Source organism: Euprymna scolopes, chromosome 26 (assembly GCF_053919585.1).
Source record: "Euprymna scolopes isolate OS-2025 chromosome 26, ASM5391958v1, whole genome shotgun sequence".
Classification (NCBI taxonomy): Eukaryota; Metazoa; Mollusca; class Cephalopoda; order Sepiida; family Sepiolidae; genus Euprymna; species Euprymna scolopes.
The window spans coordinates 66,641,871-66,650,743 of NC_136507.1; positions in this window are offsets into that span (position 1 = coordinate 66,641,871).

Consider the following 8,873-nt stretch of genomic DNA (forward strand, 5'->3'; position numbering starts at 1 on the left):
GATATTGTCTGCTTGTGTGTGTGTGTACATTTCCCTAGCAAACTACTCTGTCAATTTTTATCTACAGACTCGAAATTTGATAAAAGGGTTATAGAGATTTGGGAAAATTTTTTAATCGGTTTTTGGCCAGATATTTGGCTGTCAAGGGGTCAAAAGTCAACGATTTGAGCCTTGAAAACTTTACCAAACTCCTCCGCCAATTTTTGGTCTAAACACTAGAAATTTTAAATATAGGTTACCTGTACATGAGTTCAAACTCATATACATACATATGCATATAAAGTTAATAACATTAATGAATATATATATATATATATATATATATATATATATATATATATATATATATATATATATATATATATGTATGTATAAAGTTCTTAACATAGGGCCCGAGCAGCTCCGGGCTGAACTGCTTGTATATCTATAAAAGTGAAAATGTCTCTCTGTGTGTGTATGCTTGTGTCTGTCTGTCTGTGTACATTTCCCTACCAAACTACTCTGTCAATTTTCGGTCTACAGACTCGAGATTTGACATAAGGGGCATTGAGATTTGAAAAAATCTTTTTAATCGGGTTTCAGCCGGAAATTTGGCTGTTACGGGGTCAAAGTTGAACGATTTGACCTGTGAAAACTCTACCAAACTCCTCCACCAATTTTGGGTCTAAACACTTGAATTTTTTTATATAAGTTCTTTGGACATGGATCAAACTTTATAATTTTATTTGGCCTCAAAACAATCAATGGTAAAGGGTCAAAATTGGGATCAAAGTTAAAAAAAATTGACCTCTGCAGTCTCTACGGAATTACTGAGACAAATTTTAGTCTAAACATTTAAAATCTTACATAAAATGTATTCAGACGTAGGACAAGTTATGAACAGTACATAGGGCCCGAGCAAGGCCGGGCTAAACTGCTAGTATTTTAAAAATTAAAACAAACAATAAATAATTAAAGAAAAAAAAATCAAAATGTGCAACAATATTAAAAAAAAAAAAAATTGTAAAAAAAAAAAAAAAATTCACCGAATAAGCATAAAAAAATGTCACGGTTATATTTATTAGGTTGATTTCTACTTTGTTTATTGTTCTCGGATTTTTAACGATTTTTCACGCTCCGAATACGGTGTGTTTGCGTCAGCCATCTTGATTGCTTTTTTTAACTGAGCAGCTCGACCCTAGTTTTTTTTCGAACTGAACAAAAGCTTTAGATCCCTTTAAAACACACAGAACTTATCCAGGTAGGTAGAAGAGTAACTTATCTTCCCTCTAGTAACATTCATTTGTTATATTATTGAATTCTGGACTCGCTTTTCGTTTGTTGGCTTTTCTGCTAAATCCCCAATAACAGTTATCTATCTTCTTCTGGTTCTGTCATTAGAGAGTATCTATTTCCGGTCGTTTTTTTGGGACACGTGACCAGATTAAATAGACCTAATTCAATGACATCAGCAGGTTACATGACTTTAATTCCTCGACCTTCTTAATATTATGACGGCCACGGGCAGTGTCGGACGGAGGGGAATGTAGGTGCGAGTCATAGTCGACAGACGGGAATGTAGGTGCAGCACTGTTGAGCCGTGAAGTACTGAGGTGCGGTGCAGAGTCGGGTAGAAGAAGAATGCAGGTGCGTGCACAGTCGGGTAGAAAAGGAATGTAGGTGCGGTGAAGAGTTGTGCAGAAGAGTAATGCAGGTGCGGGGCAGGGTCAGGAAGAAGAGTAATGCAGGCAAGGGGGCAATGTCAGGCGGAGAACAATGTAGGTGCGGGACAATGGCACTCAAGATAAAGAACTACTCTGTTCCTTTTTGGTGTTGCCAGGGAACGATAAAAATAATTCTCAATATCCTACATAGAACAGGCCGTAACCGAAAAGTGAGATTAGGTAAAAAAAAAAAAAAAAATAAATAAATAAAAAAAAAAACACAAAAAAAAACCCCAATAAGAATTGTTTTTTTTCTAGGGACCATGAATTATTTTTAGTAATACTTTGGAGGCACAAAACTTACACACACTATTTAAAATATTCTATTTTTTTTAATTAGCGGGGGTGCCCGGCGTTACCCGGGTGTTTGGGTGGTGTAGTAAGGAACCCCGGGAGTGGTGGTGGGGAAATCAAAACAACAGTAGGGGGGTGCCCGTTGCTCTGGATGTGTAGGTGGTGTTGTAAGAAATCCGGGGGGGGGGGTGTTAAAAATTGAGAGTAGCGGAGAAGGGTGAATCAAAACAGTAGGCAGAGGTGTTAATATTACTGATAGGTTTTTTGAAATTTTTTCACTGGATTATTATTGATTGGACACTAACTAACCAGATTATGAAAAAAAATTGAAAAAAAAAAATCATTATTTAGACATTTGAAAGGGGTGCTCACTTTTTAGTTACAACGTTATTGTAAATCGGTTACCTATTTTATAATCAATAAAAACGCGGGAATATTAAAAACATAGAAAGTAAAAAATAGCATGAACCTACCGCATTTGTAAGTAAGAAATATTTATTTATTTCTCAAAAAAAAAAAGAATTAAAATGATTTTTTTGTTTACTTTTTAAAATTTTTTTTGTTTTTTATGAAAATAAAGTTTCGATTTTTTTAAAACTTAGTTTTTGGTTGATGAAAAGTGAGTTTGTGGGTGTTGTTTTCTTTTTAAATAATTTATTTGTTCTTATGAAAGGTGAGTTTATTCAGTTTCTTCATTAATTCCCATCTTGGGTTTCCGGAGGTAGCCATACTTTCTTTATTAGCGCGTGTTCACAATGGGAAAAGCAAGCAAGAATAAAAAAAAAACAAATAAAAAAAAAAAAAAAAAACAAAAAAAAAAAGAGCAATAAAATTACAATAATTCATTTCCGTATTTAGAAAATAGAAAAAGAAATAAAATGGGTGACCGATTTATCATAACGTTGTAATTAAAAAGTGATCACCCCTTTCAAATGTTGAAATAATGATGTTTTTGTTTTCAAATTTTTTTCATAATCTGGTTAATTAGTGTCCAATCAATAATAATCAAGTGAAAAAAAAAAAAAAACAAACAAACAAAAAAAACAATCAGTATACAAATTACGCATTGGATGATTGTTGTACAACTCCGCTCAATCAACTGTTCAACAATACATATTTATGGAGGGACCTCGTGAATGTTGCAAGCATCTTAGTGACAGTGTTTACATTGAACGAATTGGATTCGGACTTGGCACACACAGGTTGTCAGTCCGTGTCATTTACCACTTAACTATCATTACCCCCCCCCTCCCAGACACTGCTAGCGAAAACCGAAGAATCGGAAGATGATTTAAGATTTGACAAGAATATTACAAACAACTCTAAACAGAAGAGATAAGTGCCAAATAGACGAAGGCAACAGTGTCTTATTTATTTACTGATTAAGTGGTCTCTTGCTCACCTTGTTACTGAGATTCAGGTTTCCGTACCGGAAGTGGGCGAGCGCGCCAAAAGGAGAAGAACAAGATGGCGTCGCTCCTGGCACTGAGGGTGGCGGCTGCCAGTCAAGCAATTAACGAGGACACCTGTTTTGTCATACTTAAAAAAAATAAAAAAATTGTCGAAAACATCACGTGGTTGTCTGGCTTCGAAGTGAGAGGCGTTTTTCGCTTGGTAGGTTGAGTAAAATATATTTAACTATATGTCTACCTATTTTTGTAATATCGCAACCTACATCAATATCTGCAACAGAAAGATTGCGTTCAGTCATCATTACAATGCAATTTGCAATTGACTCGGATTCATTAGGGCGGAATAAGTGTAGGAGACATTTTTTTGGAACATCTTTCTCTCTCTCTCTCTCTCTCTCTCTCATATATCATTAATTTCCCCACTCTTTATCTGTGCCTAAACAGAAACATAGATTTCCACAAAAATATCCGTGGAACTCTTTTCCGTCTCCCTGTTTTCCAACTGAATGCAATATAGTCGTTTTCAAGTCCAACGTAAACAAGTTCTTGATGAGCCGCCCCCTTAAGTAATCCAATCTACCAAATTTTCACTACTAACGATTACTACGATATTGTTCCATTGACTACCGTACAATCATTAACCCTTATCCTCGAGTGGCTTCTGGGCATTGATAAGTGGTGCGTCCTTTGTAATAATAATAATAATAATTCTGATTTCGTTTATCAACGTCTGACTGGAAATAGATTGGATTCATTTCCAGAGGATTTCCCTTAATCTCGACTTCAAACCAGGAGCTTCAAAGATCAAGGGTTTTCCTAAGGATGTTGGTGGTACCTATAATTGCAGAGGTCTGAAGGCCGCATAAAACATCGGGGATTTGTAGTTTTTTCAATTGTCCTTCCAGACGACTTGATACTACTCCTAGTGTACCAACTACGACCGGGATTATTTGTGTTTTAACCCCGTGTATACGCTTTATCTCCAAGACCAATGGAGCATAATTGCTCCACTTCTCATTTTCCTTCTCTCTCACATTCCTGTCCTAGGGTACTGAAAAGTCTACAATCTGCCAGTTTTTTGAGACCTTGTCAATGACGACCAAATACGGACGATTATCTTCCAATTGCTTGGTCGTTATGACACTTTTGTCCCACCATACCTCTACCTTGCCATCCGCACTTGTTCTCACTTCATCAGGCACCTCCTTAAACCATTTTTTAGCACACTTCACCCCAACCCTCTTACACAACTCCCAATATATGCGATCGTGTCTTTGGCGGTACTTTCTCTGGGCCAGTCCACTACACCTTGCTGCAAGGGGCGCAATTGACTCTGAGGTCTTACCACAAATCCGGAATTCTGCAGCAACTTCCTCTCCTAAACCCCTTTTTTGAACAATCGTGTTCCTAATGCCTGCTCTTGTGCTGCACAAACAAAAGCTTCAGTATTCTTAGCCAGATACCCAGCTCTAAGCCATTGCCATGATATTTCATCAGCCACTTCTGCTATATCCACGTTTCGCATAATCAACCTTGGTCTCACATACTTCCACTTCATTGGCCATAACCTTAAGCATCCACTCCTCACTTCTAACCACATGCTCTTTCAACGATATCTCCTCGGTTCTAACACAATCTTTTACGCTTTTCAATCCTCTCCCACCGTCTTTCCTTTTTTGAGACAGCTTTGCTATGCTACTTCGAATGTGAAATATACCAAACATTGCTAAAACTTTTCTTGTTTTGATATCCATGGCATGCAAATCCTTGTCAGACCATTCTAAAATTCCCACACTGTATCTCAAAACACTGACTGCCCATGCATTCACTACTTTCATTAGGTTTCCTCTATACAGTTTCGACTTTGCAATTAGTTTCACTCTTCTAAGATATTCCTTCCTGACTTTCTCCTTCATTTCTCTGATTATGATACCTACACCCTCCAGCACTTCCAAATACTTATACCTGTATCTTCTATTTCTTTCATGATTTCTCCATTTTGCAGTACTATTCCATTAGAATGAACCTTTACTCCTCTTTTCATCACCAGCACCGCACATTTACTAATCCCAAACTCCATCCCAATGTCTTCTGAGTATGTCCCCACAAGTTCTACCAGTCTCTCCATTTCCTTTTCATTTCTACCGAATATTTTCAAATCATTCATAAACAATAGATGGTTGAGGCGTCTGTCACCAGATCCAAAGTTATACCCCAGTTTTTCTCTCTTCAAGAGGATGCTCAGTTGCATCATTATCATTACAAAAAGAAGTGGCGACAACGAATCTCCTTGGAATATTCCACATTTAATGCTAACCTGGCCCATCTCCTCTCTGTTTGCTGTCAGCACCGTTTTTCATTGAGCCATACTTGTCTCCAAAAGCCCTACCACATTCTCAGCAACCTTCATCATCAATAGTGTTTCACGTATCCATGAATGAGGAACCATGTCATAAGCCTTTCTGTAATCGATCCATGCTACGCTCAGATTCTTCTTCTTCTTCTTCTTCTTCTTCTTCTTCTTCTTCTTCTTCTTCGCATCCTGCATTAATGCTTTATCAATTAGTAGTTGCTATTTGGTACCTCGAGCCTTTCCGACACCCCTTCTGTTCGTCAGGAAAAACACCATTACTCTCAAGATGTTCATAAATTTTCTCCGCAAATATTCCAGTCAACAGTTTCCACATCAATGTCAGACATGTAATTTGTCTATAATTATTGGCATCTGTTCCTTTTGCAGGATCTTTCCTTATCAGTGTTGTTCTTCTCTTCACAAGCCAATCAGGGACATCTCCCGACTCTACGACCCTTTGCAGCGAAGCAGCTACAGGTGAATAAAGGCATTGGAACTGTTTGAACCAGAAACCCATCACTTCATGTGGACTAGCTGCCTTCCAGATTGTCATCCTTCATATGCCAGCCTTCACGTCATCAATGGTTATCTCAACGTTCTTCATCTGCTGCATTCCTGATAGCCCTTCTCTGACCTCTCCCAACCAGCCAGCCTTCTTATTATATTGCCCTTCGACAGACCAAATCCCACTCCAGAACTTCCTGGCATCTTTTGCATTTGGAGTGTTGTTATTTCCCGCCTGTTTACTATCATTTAATTCTTTATACAGCTGAGACTGATTTTTCCGGAAAAGGTTGTTCTGCCGAAACGCAACACTTTTTCCAACAAAGTTCCGAATTTTCATACCACCAGTGTAGATCTTCTCTTTTAACATTGTTAGAACCTTCATGGTTCCCTTTTCCAGCAATCTATATCTCGTTTCAAGCCCGTCCTTAGCTTTCCGTCCTAGTTTAACTCCTTTTCTTATTTATTCGATTCTGCCAATGTCTTTCCACCACCGTTTAATACTTTCTTCAAGCCGCCTCTGCCAGTGTGGCATTCTATCCTTCATTTCTCTCTTTTTCTTCTGTATTAAGCCAAGACGATAATAATAATAATAATAATAATAATAATAATAATAATAATAATAATAATAATAATAATAATAATAATATATACATACATACATACATACATATCCCAGACAAACTCGCTTAGCAATAAGATCTCACCCCTTCATTGTTGTTGTCCCTAAATATCAGAAAGCTTTCTATTCTAGTAATTTCTATTCTAGTAATTTCTATTCTAGTAATTTCGAACAGCTAGCCTTTGAATTCCCTTCCTGCTACCAGCTTCCCTGGCTGTACTGATATGCAGAAGTTTAAATGTGACATAAACAAATATCTTGTTAATCTTTCCTAGACGTGGCCCCAAATAGTAACCCCTTACGTCCAAATGGCGATATGCTTTGTAAGGGGTGAACATGAGTAAATAATAATAATAATAATAATAATAATAATAATAATAATAATAATAATAATAGTGATGATGATGATGATTATGATGATGATGATGATGATGATCATCATCATCATCATCATAATAATAATAATAATATATATATATATATATTATTATTATTATTATTATTATTATTATTATTAAAAACTTAAATTCTATTTCCTATTCAATCTCTTTAGACACCATAAAGAACGGAAAAAGTAAGGAATCGTCTGCGGGACAAACGTCTGTAATCATTCCGTTTCAGTGCGACAGTTTTTCTATATCTGTTCTGTAAACGCAAATTTGCCAGCGTGTAGAAGGCGGTCATCAAAATGTCACGATTATTAATGTTCAATCTCGGCGATCTACGAATAAGAAATGCGAAATGAATGACCACAGAGAGAGATCAGCTCGTATGTATATCTTGTTTAAGGTATTATATAATATATTTGTAAGGTTAAGTATGGAACGTTATGCAAGTGTATTTGATAGAAATTGACCCAAGGTTCATATGTCGTTAGATATGAGATAAGTATTGTATTGGTTAGTTTAGTCACGTGACTGGATATACATATTTCAAATGAGATAAAGTAAGTTTCTGGTTGGAACTTAGAAGAGAATGTCGTTATATAGTAAATAAAATAACGTATATTATTTGAATTGAATTAAAAGTTTAGCGATGATTTTGTTTTCTTTTAGTGTAAAAGAGAAAAATGCAGACATAAAATAAAAAAATGTTTTTTTCAAGACATGGTAAATTTCTTAAAAAATTTTTTTTTTTAGCAAATATGGAAATCTATACGTCTGGCAGTACTTTCAAATTTATTGTCCATATTAAGAATCTTTTGGTGGTAGTGTGGGTCGAATAAGAGGATTATTGTACTTGGCCTTTTGGTCAAGATCAAAGTGTAGTATCTGTTCCGGCAGATGCTGCACTTAAGATAATTTGTACCAGTCAATGGAGGGGAAACCCTCTATACTGGGACAATTATTATTTTTGGTAACCAGAGTGCCCCCTTTTTGCCTACTTTTAGGGGAGCTGGTTTTTACCTCACATTAAAAACGGCCTTGTGCCTAATTTGCTCAGTGGGGGAGCAAATAAACACCATCTGTTCCGGCAGATACTGCAAGCTATGACTAGCTAGGACTAGCTATGACTAGCAAAGACCAGATGTGGGGGCAACCCCACATGCCTGACCTTTAACCAGCTCCCATTTCCCACCTCTCGGGAGCTGGTCCCCCTTTCCCTTCCCCCTCCCTTCACTCCTCACATTAAAAATTGGCCTTGTGCCTAATTTGCTCGGTGGGGGAGCAAATAAATACCATCTGTTCCGGCAGATGCTGCACTTAGGATGGTTTGTACCAGTCAATGGAGGGGAAACCCTCTATACTGGGACAATTATTATTTTTGGTAACCAGAGTGACCCCTTTTAGGGGAGCTGGTTTTTACCTCACATTAAAAACGGCCTTGTGCCTAATTTGCTCAGTGGGGGAGCAAATAAATACCATCTGTTCCGGCAGATGCTGCAAGCTATGACTAGCTATGACTAGCAAAGACCAGATGTGGGGGCAACCCCACATGCCTGACCATTAACCAGCTCCCATTTCCCACCTCTCGGGAGCTGGTCT